Raw genomic sequence first — 12980 nt, forward strand, 5'->3', positions numbered from 1 at the left:
TTGATCCAGGTTTTAAAATTGTTATGATACATTGGAGGTTTTTCAGGGCACTGTACCATCGCAGGAGTTGTACCTTAATACACCTGATTTCATATACTTTACCTTGTCAGGGTAGGTCATAAGACTGAGCTGTTTGTATTATATGTTTGTGCACCACCTTTCTGTCAAACTTCCAGAACTTGACTGATGCACTTTATTGATACTGCACAGACACAGCAGTGATCTACCTGCACCATGCATTCAGTTTTACATGCATGCAAAGGAAAGGTGTGCCTGAGGGCCCTGCTCTTGCCACTTACCATCTGGCTTGGGGCGGGGCCTGGGGCCTCATAAGGACTGCGTGCTGCTTGCGGCCTGCTGCCCAGGAAGACTCCCTGAGTGAGTGCTTGAGGGCCCTGCTCTTGCCACTTACCATCTGGCTTGGGGCGGGGCCTGGGGCCTCACAAGGACTGCCTGCTGCTTGCGGCCTGCTGCCCAGGAAGACTCCCTGAGTGAGTGCCTGAGGGCCCTGCTCTTGCCACTTACCATCTGGCTTGGGGCGGGGCCTGGGGCCTCACAAGGACTGCGTGCTGCTTGCTGCCTGCTGCCCAGGAAGACTCCCTGAGTGAGTGCTTGTGGGCCCTGCTTTTGCCACTTACCATCTGGCTTGGGGCGGGGCCTGGGGCCTCATAAGGACTGCGTGCTGCTTGCGGCCTGCTGCCCAGGAGGAGTCCCCTGAGTGAGTGCCTGAGGGCCCTGCTCTTGCCACTTACCATCTGGCTTGGGGCGGGGCCTGGGGCCTCACAAGGACTGCGTGCTGCTTGCTGCCTGCTGCCCAGGAAGACTCCCTGAGTGAGTGCCTGAGGGCCCTGCTCTTGCCACTTACCATCTGGCTTGGGGCGGGGCCTGGGGCCTCACAAGGACTGCGTGCTGCTTGCGGCCTGCTGCCCAGGAGGAGTCCCCTGAGTGAGTGCCTGAGGGCCCTGCTCTTGCCACTTACCATCTGGCTTGGGGCGGGGCCTGGGGCCTCACAAGGACTGCGTGCTGCTTGCGGCCTGCTGCCCAGGAGGAGTCCCCTGAGTGAGTGCCTGAGGGCCCTGCTCTTGCCACTTACCATCTGGCTTGGGGCGGGGCCTGGGGCCTCACAAGGACTGCGTGCTGCTTGCGGCCTGCTGCCCAGGAGGAGTCCCCTGAGTGAGTGCCTGAGGGCCCTGCTCTTGCCACTTACCATCTGGCTTGGGGCGGGGCCTGGGGCCTCATAAGGACTGCGTGCTGCTTGCTGCCTGCTGCCCAGGAAGACTCCCTGAGTGAGTGCTTGAGGGCCCTGCTTTTGCCACTTACCATCTGGCTTGGGGCGGGGCCTGGGGCCTCACAAGGACTGCCTGCTGCTTGTGGCCTGCTGCCCAGGAGGACTCCCCTGAGTGAGTGCTGAGGGCCCTGCTCCTCCCTGCCACTTACCACCTGGCCCAGGGCGGGGCCTGACAGGCCTCACTAGGACAGTTGTTACTGCCGGAGAGGCACAGAGTGTTTTTAAAATGTTTTTAAAAATTTTCTCTGGATTTTTTGTATGTGGGGGGTGGGGGTGGGATTGATGTTTGGTTGGGCTTGGGGAATTTTTATTATTATTATTAATTTGATGTTTTTGTAATTTTTACATTTTTTTTTTTTGTATTGGTTTATTGGTTTTGTTTGTTTGTTTAAGGTGTTATTTTGTTTTTAGGGGGAGGGGTCAGGGCTGCCGGGGAGTGGGCCCCAGCCCACAAAATGGCTGGGGCATGTTCCACAGGGGGGGATGCACTGGGACAACCGATCTCAGTGATCACGGGTAGGAGGAGGAGTTACGCTAAGACCAGACCATGCCATTACAGAGGAGGCAGGTTTAGTCGTTGTCTGAGGACTATCCCTGCCTCCGGGTCTGGTCCTGACCGGATGGATACTAGAATCAGCAAGGGATACCCACATGACCTGAAGGTGCTGCTGTGCAATGCCAGGTCAATGATTCATAAGACCACTGCCATCCATGACTTGATCGTGGATGGAGGACTTGACCTGGCATGTGTAACAGAGACTTGGTTGGATGAAGCAGATGGGCCTGTCCTTGCCGCTGCTTGTCCACCAGGTTTCTCTTACGCACAGCAACCCAGGTCACATGGGCGGGGAGGGGGGGTTGCAGTGATTTTTAGGAAGTCATTAGTTTGCACCAGGCGTCCTATTGGGAAGACCCAGTTTTCTGAGTGCATGTTCTGGAAGTTGGGCAATAGGGGCAGTACAGGATTCCTTTTGGTGTACCGACCTCCCCGCTGCACCAAGGATTCCCTGCCCGAGCTGCTTCAGGTCGTGGCGGATGTTCTCCTGGAGACACCTAGCTTGGTTGTCCTAGGGGATTTTAACATCCATGCCGACACGACCTTACAAGGGGCCGCTCGGGACTTCGTGGAAAGCATGGCCTCCATGGGGCTGTCCCTGAATAAGTCTGGCCCAACCCACAGCCGTGGACATGCCTTGGACCTGGTGTTTACCTCTATGGATGTTGGTGATCTGACACTAAGTAAAAGCGAAACGAAAGAAGTGCCATGGTCAGATCACTTCCTGGTGCAACTGGACTTCTCCGCGACCCTTCCCCTCTGCAGGGAGGTGGGACCAATTCGGATGGTCCGCCCCCGCCACTTAATGGATCCAAATGGTTTCCAGAGAGTGGTAGGGGATACTTTATCCCATGTTGATGGCCTTTCAGCCGATTCCCTGGTGGCCCGCTGGAATGTGGAGTTAACCAGGGCTATTGACTGTTTGGCTCCGAAGCGCCCTCTCCGATTGCATGGAGCCCGGACAGCCCCGTGGTTTTCCACGGATCTGAGGGCAATGAAACAATCGTTGAGACGGCTAGAGCGCCGGTGGCGGATAACTCATTCTGAATCTGACCGGACACAGGTTAGAGCTCAACGTCGAGCCTACCAAGTGGCGATAGCGACGGCGAAGAAGAATTTCTTCACCGCCTCTATTGCATCTGCAGAAAACAGCAGCAGGAGACTTTTTCAGGTGGTTCACAATTTAGCGGAACCACCTGCAACATCGGGGCCCAATACGGGCCACATGTTCTCCTGCAATGATTTTGCAAAGTTTTTTGCAGATAAAATCGCTCAGATTCGGGAAGAAGTAGACTCCACCGTGGGAGCAGGGCCGGGGCGGGAGAGTGCTAGAGTTCTGTCTAGTCAAGTTGAGTGGGATCAATTCCAATCTGTTACCTCCGAGGATGTGGACAGGCTGCTTGGACGAGTGAAACCAACCACCTGTCTCCTGGATCCTTGCCCATCCTGGCTTATAAAAGCTAGCCGGGAAGGACTGGGCGATGGGCTTCGTGGGGTGGTGAATGCTTCCCTCCGTGAGGGAGCCTTCCCAGACCCGCTGAAAGAGGCGGTTATTAAACCGCTTCTTAAAAAACCATCTTTAGATGCGGCCACGATGGCCAACTATCGCCCAGTCTCAAATCTTCCATTCCTGGGCAAGGTGATTGAGCGAGCGGTTGCCGAACAACTCCAGGCACGCCTGGAAGAAGCGGACCATTTGGATCCCTTCCAGTCGGGATTCAGGCCTCATCATGGGACTGAAACTGCCTTGGTCGCACTGGTTGATGATCTCCGGCGGGCTAGGGACAAAGGTGAGAGCTGTTTCCTAGTTCTGCTGGATCTCTCAGCGGCGTTCGATACCATCGACCATAGCATCCTTCTGGACCGTCTTGAGGGGCTGGGAGCTGGGGGCACTGTCATACAGTGGTTCCGCTCCTTCCTCCTGGGCCGTGTTCAGAAAGTGGTGGTGGGGGATGAGTGTTCAGACCCCTGGGCTCTCACTTGTGGGGTGCCTCAGGGTTCTGTCCTCTCCCCCATGCTTTTTAACATCTACATGCGGCCGCTGGGAGAGATCATCAGGAGGTTTGGGCTGGGTGTTCATCAGTATGCGGATGATACCCAGCTCTACCTCTCTTTTAAATCAGAACCAGTGAAGGCGGTGAAGGTCCTGTGTGAGTGTCTGGAGGCGGTTGGAGGATGGATGGCGGCTAACAGATTGAGGTTGAATCCTGACAAGACAGAAGTACTGTTTTTGGGGGACAGGAGGCGGGCAGGTGTGGAGGATTCCCTGGTCCTGAATGGGGTAACTGTGCCCCTGAAGGACCAGGTGCGCAGCCTGGGAGTCATTTTGGACTCACAGCTGTCCATGGAGGCGCAGGTCAAATCTGTGTCCAGGGCAGCTGTTTACCAGCTCCATCTGGTACGTAGGCTGAGACCCTATCTGCCTGCGGACTGTCTCGCCAGAGTGGTGCATGCTCTGGTTATCTCCCGCTTGGACTACTGCAATGCACTCTACGTGGGGCTACCTTTGAAGGTGACTCGGAAACTACAACTAATCCAGAATGCGGCAGCTAGACTGGTGACTGGGAGCGGCCGCCGAGACCATATAACACCGGTCTTGAAAGACCTGCATTGGCTCCCAGTACGTTTCCGAGCACAATTCAAAGTGTTGGTGCTGACCTTTAAAGCCCTAAACGGCCTCGGTCCAGTATACCTGAAGGAGCGTCTCCACCCCCATCATTCTGCCCGGACGCTGAGGTCCAGCGCCGAGGGCCTTCTGGCGGTTCCCTCATTGCGAGAAGCAAAGCTACAGGGAACCAGGCAGAGGGCCTTCTCGGTAGTGGCGCCCGCCCTGTGGAACGCCCTTCCAGCAGATGTCAAAGTGATAAACAACTATCTGACATTCAGGAGACATCTTAAGGCAGCCCTGTTCAGGGAAGTTTTTAACGTGTGATATTTTATTGTATTTTTGGTTTTTATGGAAGCCGCCCAGAGTGGCTGGGGAGGCCCAGCCAGATGGGCGGGGTATAAATAATAAATTATTATTATTATTATTATTATTCATTCAAGTCCATTTCTGATGTGCAAGTACACACCTCATAAAATTTCTGCAGTGTGCCATTTCTTACATAAATGAAGACGTCTCCATCTTTCTACCCAGGACAACCTAACAGTAAATGAATTATTCTATGTTGGTTATATTTAAGGGAATATCAGTAGAGCTGAAGGCAGAGGTATTTAAATAAACAACTATGTATTGGGTTACAGGATGATCATATAGAGAGAGAGCTATGGCAGTGGTCTCAAGCAAGGTGCCCACTGGGGTGCATAGTGAGTTTGCTGACACACCCTTCTCCCAAAATGCATCTAGTTAAAGTTTAGCGCCAAATATGGCCCCTTACCTGACCTAATGATTGCTGGGCAGAGAGAGGAAAAGACCACCACTCCATTTACACACACATTCTTAGTCAACATAAAAGAAGTAGGACATCCAACTGAACTGGATTCTTTGAAGAGGCCAGCATACTATGATTTTTCAGTATCCTCCAGCAGATTGGTTGGAAACACGCTGCTCAAGATCCTACAAACTGGTCAACAAAGTCCAAACACCCAAAGGAACTTCAGCTTATGTTTCTAAAATAGTAATTTCCCATGCCACATAACAAATGTCTTTTATAACTTGAACTTCAAAAAGCACATTATGAAACAGCAGGGAGAGGTCTTTTCCCTCTCTCATAACTCATAAGCAGGGAATGGATACAACAACCCTCTCCCATACATGATCCCTATTCTCTGAGTTGAAAAGAATGGAGATTTGTTATGTGCTTCCCAATGGCATCTGATTAGCCATGGGATCAAAAAGACCTTGAACTGATACAACAGGGCTCATGTTATGTTATGTTATGTTATGTTATGTTATGTTATGTTATGTTATGTTATGTTATGTTATGTTATGTTATGTTGTTATGTCCCGAGAAATAGTCAATAATCCATTCAAGATGCCCAGGGGAACACCAAGCACACCAAGCAAGAGTAGAATGCATGATGAGCCTTTCAAGGAAGGTACTTCCATGTGGCTGTCCCAATGAGTTTACTGGGAAAGTTCCTTTTATGAGGACAATCTACTCACTAGAAAATTTAACAGCAGGGTAGTTTGAACAGGTGTGTCTTAAAATAAGACTTCTCTGCACTTTAATAGCATCCTAGAATGACATAGCATTATCCATATTTAGATAACATAAACGATAACATGACATAGCATTGATAGTAAAAAAAGAGCGAGACACTGATGCTCCATGATGGACTGAGGTAGTCCATCATGACTTCTAGCCATTGATATTATGATTTATGTAATTCTCCCATCCCAGGATGCAGAAAAGTAGGTGAATCTGAACCTGCACCTTTCCTCCTACTTGAGGCAGATTTTTACCACCAATACTGGGGAACCAGAAAGCCTGAGGCAATTGAGCTAGCCTTCGGCTTAGTTCAATATATTGTCCCACCTCAGAAATGTTGTCTCTTGGGTATATGACTCAGACCCAGAATAGATGCAGAGTGCGCCTTTATTTAAAAAACAAACAAAAACAAAAGCGCAACTATGCAAAATCTAAGCCTGGCCCTTAGTTTTGCTAAGATGTACCATCTCAATAAGGAATACTCTCTCATATAAAAAGCCTTCTGCATATAGAACACTTACAAGTTAGGGACATAATTGCTTTTTTAATTCAGTTGTAGTGGAGCAATGGAGACAAGTTTTTACTACCGTCTGGGGATAGGCAATTTGTGGTAATATCACAACTTTTATGGTCTGTTTTTTAGTATATCTAAAATCCTTTGCTTATTAGGGGCTACTGCACATTTTCTTCAAAAAAATTGCTTTGCACAGGTAACTACCATAGAGTGATCAAAATTTTCAAAAGTAGGGAGTCTGTGGCTTGGCTTTTGAAAAATAGGGGGTCCTCAGTAATTAACTAGTTGGGAACCGCTGACATAGAGTATTCCCTCACAACTCCTCTGCTCCCAAAATTGAGCTTCCCAGTTCTCACGTGTCTGTATACCCTTGAAAGATAATAAACATTATCTTTCAAGCTAACTCTCCGCTCAGAGTCTGACTTCTCTGGCTGGAAATATTCCCTCAGGGAAGATTTTATACAGCTCAGAGGTTATGCTGTTATGAAGTCCAATGCCAAGAACCAAATCTCTCTTTCCCTTTCCCTCTCAAAGTGTTGTCTCTACCCCTTTCTGGCTAGCCGTACCCACAGCCAATCAGAGTGAAGCTCTAGCTCAGCATACTGAGAGCTATATCACTCTGGTGGAGTTTTGCCCATATTGTACCATCAAACTTCGCTTTACCTGGCCATCTGTCATAGTAAGTGACAAGGTTTAGCTGCACTTGTGATCCTCATCCTCCTTCCTAAGGCAAGCCCTGCTTTGGAAGCTGCATAGTGAGTCCTTTACTTTTCAGTCTTTCTTTATTTCCACTCAAATACAGCATAAGATTCTGAGATCTCATGAATTTTCTTGTCTGTTCCCAGTTGCCACAGTTAATTCTTCTATCCATGGCCAATTCACCTCCATCGGGTCACAACAACACACTGGTATTATTGGCAGATCCTGCAACAATTGGCCCAGTGGGTAATCATCTTAGCAGACATTACTATAGTAGAGTAACAGAGGTCACAATTGGGGAAAATAATCAGATAACAAGTGTCTCTTCCATAATTTGAATGATTTTTAGGGCTTAGCAGAGAAGTTACATATCTTGAGTAAAGCAATAATCAGACTAATAATAGTGAGCAAACCTTGTGTATATTAAGCCTATTTTTTATATTTAAAAAACTTATTACAACAACAGCTGATTCTAGTTAAATCAACATAAACTAATCAAAATACAATTTCCTAGCAAATCAATTCAGAATAATAGCACTGCTTTAAAATAGTTGACATTATGGCAGAGTATGCTCCAACTGGACTTTTGTGTAATATAAAAATGCCATTAGATTATGTAATAGTAATATGTCAGTTAGTGTCTATAAATAGCAGCCATATTTGGGGTTCCTGTCCTATTGCAATATGATTAGCACTAGTACACACATTTTAAAACCTCAAGTATCTTTTCATCCATTTTCTTTAAATACTCATATAACATTTGCATTACATTTTTAAAATGATATTTCCATATGAACATCCTGCAATACATTTTCCGCTTATTTCCCCCCATTGTTTTTTGATGATACTAGCTCCTGAAAATACAAATTCTCATTTTTGAATTGGGCCAAGATGATTTAATATGACATAATTTTCTAGTGATATGTTTTGACTTTAGTTCAGTCTGGCTTATTTTAAAAAGCTGTACATTGTTTATGTTGCTTGACTATGGAAAATCCATTATTTCAGAACTGTAGTTATTTTTTGATCTTTTACCAGATGTCAAAAGAAAAAAAAATCACATAAACATTTATATAAACACAAATACTGCACAGAAGCTTTTTTACTCTTTTATCTATTAATGCATACTTAAACCTTGTTCAGAAGTTTTGCTCATTCTCTGTACCTTTTTTTCCTCTGTTTGCACTGTAAATTCAATGCTTTTTTTAAAGTGTTGGACGGATGACTATTGTATTGAAATATGCTGGTATGTTGGGTTAGAGAACCAGAATAAACGCTGTACACTCAACCGCACAATTCATTTTTCTAAAGTTTTGCACCCAGATGATAAATATAGCTACATGAAATTGGAAAATGTTCCTGAAAGCAAGCTATGCTTGCTCTTGATTGTCTTGTGTACTGGTCATGACTCAGTGCTCTCTGGGATCAGTCAAGCATTTTGATTTGGTGCTTCATTCATTAGTTGTCAGTCCTTTCTCACAGCATAAGCTGTTCTGGTGATTTTTAAACAATAAGAAACATAGAAGTCATGAAGTTAACAGCATGCAGTTCCAGCAAGAAGGCCAGGCATGATTTGTGAGATGTACAGTGAGGTTTAGAAAGAATCATGAACGGACAAAAGGAGAAAATGTAGTAATGAACTCTCATGTAGGAACTTGTAAGATTGATATATTGAGGGCTACATTCCAGTATGAGAAAAATGGTGAACAAGAAAGATAGAGGCTGTAGTATATAATCTTTAGTAATCCATGGAAAGATATTGAGAGGTAGTTTGTGCAACACAACATATTTGTGCAAGAGTTTTTGCAAACAGAAAAAAATGGAGAAACCACTTGAAGCATCCACTGTGTCGAGCTATTTCAATTGCTTTTGTTTGATTTTGATAATAAACCTCATTTGCAATGGAGGTTGAATAATTTTGATTGCAACTGTATATTAAGTGTACTAAGGTAAGTTATATTGGTGTTGATAATAGTTAGGACAAACTGAAATATCGGTAAACAGAAAACAAGATATCAAATGCCTGTGTTCCCTATTTTCTGTCATACAATGAATGCAAGAAGAACGGACTGAAGAAGTCAACTATATATCTACAAGTGTGAGAAGTGTAATGCCATCATGGAATTACTGAAACAGTAGTAAGAGTACAGGTGTATGAGCACCATTGTGATGAAATGAATACAGTGGTGCCTCGCAAGACGAAATTAATTCGTTCCGCGAATTTTTTCGTCTAGCGAATTTTTCGTCTTGCGAAGCACGGTTTCCCATAGGAATGCATTGAAAATCAATTAATGCGTTCCTTTGCACAAAAAATTCCAAACAAAGCCAAATTTGGTACAACAAGAGTTTATTAAGTGCTCTTTAAAGTCACACATACTGTAAAGAGCATTTCAAAATTCAAACCCAGAATTTTTTTAATAAAACAGCAGAGTGGCCCAATGGTCACAGAAAATCATAAAAATGCTGAAAAAGACACACAAGCTTCCAGATTCTTGCAAACCCCTTTCCAACACCAAGTCCTTGAATTCCAAACACCCCAACCCAAAATCCACCCCCCCAAAAAAAAAGTTTTAAAAGCTTAACTTACCAAATGGCTGCAAAAGAAGTTTTGGAAAAGCTTCAAAAATCACCAAAGTCTTTAAAAACCTCAAAAAAGGCTACTATGTACACTGCGTTCTATGAGTTGCTCCTCGAAGTCAAGTCACAACTGTATTAACGGTGTTAAGAAAAAGGAAACAAACTTGCAAGACGTTTTCGTCTTGCGAAGCAAGCCCATAGGGAAATTCGTCTTGCGAAGCAGCTCAAAAACGGAAAACCCTTTCGTCTAGCGAGTTTTCCGTCTTGCGAGACACCACTGTACAATCTTGAATTCGGGCCATAGAAAATTGCGTTCTGCTATGAAGATTACAGAATAGCCTTGGGAAGAGTAAAGTTTTTAGATAAGCTTGCATTTTTAAAAATAAAAAGAAAGCTTATTGAAGATTGAAGCCCCATTGGCCAAATATCAAAGGAGGAAAGGCTAACTCGCTCAATAAATGTAAAATTTTATTGTAAGTCGGAGGAAAAATGAAAACCAAAGAGTTGGAACATGTCTTTTTTTGGCAGAATTTCATAATTTAACAACCAGATTTATAGAGGATGTTCCAGATAGGTAGGTTCTGGCTTGTCCTACCATCACAATTAGTATCAAGAAGTTTGATTAGTGTCTCTGTCATTTATTTTCTTTTTAAATTTTATATCCCACTTCTCACCATCTAGGTCTCAAAGCAGTAGTACACGTGGCAACCATTTTAGACATGTCCAATTGATATGTGGCCGCCAACATGTGGGTCCTTTTCTGGACCCAAAAGAGGGAAGAATGGGGATGGGGCAGGCTTATGTGTGTTCCACCAATGTGAGTGTTGACCCAGAATGCAACCCCCATGGCAGTGCTTTGTCTCTAGAACAAAAGGTGCCAGTACTCACCATGAAGTTGTACAGTAAGTGTCAAACTTTTTAACAACAACAAAAAGAGATGCTGGTACTGCGTACCCTTGCGTACCGTCTGGGGGCACTGCCCCATGGAAACATTCAGTTGCCTTTACTTAGAACCACAGTTCTTTTGATTAACAAGTAAATGGGATGAATCTTATTTGAGCAGGTCATCAAACGTTTCCAGTATATAGGCTTGGTTTATGTCATTCATTGGTTGCAGGAAATGTTCACTTGGTGTACTGTAACTGTATTTGTCATGTCCTCTTCCACTCCCTTCCCAGAAGTATCAAATAATGTTGGTATTTGGACAACATTTTTGGGTAGCATTATTGTAATTTAATGGAGTGCTTGTTCGTATTTTATGCTTGCGTGGCCTGGAAAAAAATACCCATTGCTTTATAAAAGATGTCTAAAAAGCAAAAGCTAACAATTATATGATTCTTGAAAGCCAAGAGTTTATGTTATTTCTATTTTCGTTTCCTTTTTGTTCACCAGCATAAAGACTAAGCCATTGGGGTATTGGTCTCTGAGCATGCATACATACATGAGCTAAATAATACTCTTCTTAAAACTTGGCTCCTCCTTGAAACCATGCAGTTGATTATATCTGACTTTTATCTAAGATATAAAACAATAATGCTTAACTTATAAACCAGATACTTACCTCCTCTAAAACAAAAATCTAAAATATCATTTGATTAGGAGGTATGTGGACTATAGAATAAACTAGTAATTTACTGAAAATACAGTGTTCTGCATTTGTTCTTTCACCAGAATTGTAAATATTTATATTTCTGTGGGAGAATTACCAAACATAATTGTAGGGAGCAATTCAAAATCACATGCATAAAGTAGTACGAAAAAATGAAGTAAGCAGAATCATTGGGTGCAGCTTCTGGGCCTTATTTTATCATCCATTTTTTAAATTCGGTTTCTCAGTTCTTAGATTAAAGTGGGATACAATCTTTCTTTATAAGGCATCAAGAATTTGGTAGTCATGAGCACTCAGGTTTCTGATTTTCATCAGTGGAAGAACTCAGCCCCATGTACACAGTGGAATCTGTTTGTTTGTTTATCTATTTAGGGTTTGGTATCCCACTTTTCAGTTCAAACATGGAGATGCCCCAAAACAACTAGCAAAATATATAAACAATTTTAAAATGCAATAAACTCTACAGAACTAATAAATAGCAAGGAAGCCAAAACTGGAAAAATGTTTAAGCAGAAAAATAATTAAAAGCACACTGGACAATAAAAGTATTTAAATGACAATAGAACACTGGCAAAGTAGAAGATAACCTAACCTTCTCATGCAGTGAGGTCCACAGCCCCATTCACCCATCATGGTAAAACATAGTACGAAACAAACCATGGCTTACTGTGAATAAGCAGCATGTTAGTACACACTGCTAAGATTGTACATGCCCCACTTCTCCCTTGCTTCTAGGTAACTTGGTCCTAATTCATTACGGGATTTAAATCTCATTGAGGCGAACTGACAACAAATGCAACAGTATAGCAAAGGAGCGAGAAGCTCCTGAAATGTACCACCAGTCAAAAGTTTAGCAACAGCATTTGTCACTAGTGGAACTTTTTGAACAATTTTCAGTGGCAGTTCTACATAAGGCATAGTTACAGTAAAGGTAAAGGGACCCCTGACCATTAGGTCCAGTCGTGACCGACTCTGGGATTGCGGCGCTCATCTCGCTTTATTGGCCGACGGAGCCGGCGTACAGCTTCCGGGTCATGTGGCCAGCATGACTAAGCCACTTCTGGCGAGCCAGAGCAGCGCACGGAAACGCCGTTTATCTTCCCGCCAGAACGGTACCTATTCATCTACTTGCCCTTTGACGTGCTTTCGAACTGCTAGGTTGGCAGGAGCAGGGACCCAGCAACGGGAGTTCACCACATCATGGGGATTCGAACTGCCAACTTTCTGATCAGCAAGTCCTAGGCTCTGGTTTAACCCACAGCGCCACCCGCGTTCCTCATAATTACAGTAAGGTAAAGGTAAAGGTACCCCTGCCCGAACGGGCCAGTCTTGACAGACTCTGGGGTTTGTGCGCCCATCTCACTCTATAGGCCGTGGGCCAGCGCTGTCCGGAGACACTTCCGGGTCACGTGGCCAGCGTGACAAAGCTGCATCTGGTGAGTAGATAGGTACCGCTGGTAAGCGGTACCTATTTATCTACTTGCACCCAGGGGTGCTTTCGAACTGCTAGGTTGGCAGGCGCTGGGACCGAGCAGCGGGAGCGCACCCCGCCGCGGGGATTCGAACCGCCGACCTTTCGATCG

The 12980-nt window shown here is 45.0% G+C and overlaps 1 protein-coding gene across 3 annotated transcripts in view; it reads left to right on the forward strand.

Annotated features, from left to right (window-relative positions):
- CENPP (centromere protein P) overlaps nucleotides 1–12980 on the forward strand; it is a 165201-nt gene that overhangs the window by 86524 nt on the left and 65697 nt on the right. The window lies entirely within an intron of this gene.

Source organism: Podarcis bocagei (genome assembly GCF_964188305.1).
Source record: "Podarcis bocagei genome assembly, chromosome: 2".
NCBI lineage: Eukaryota > Metazoa > Chordata > Lepidosauria > Squamata > Lacertidae > Podarcis > Podarcis bocagei.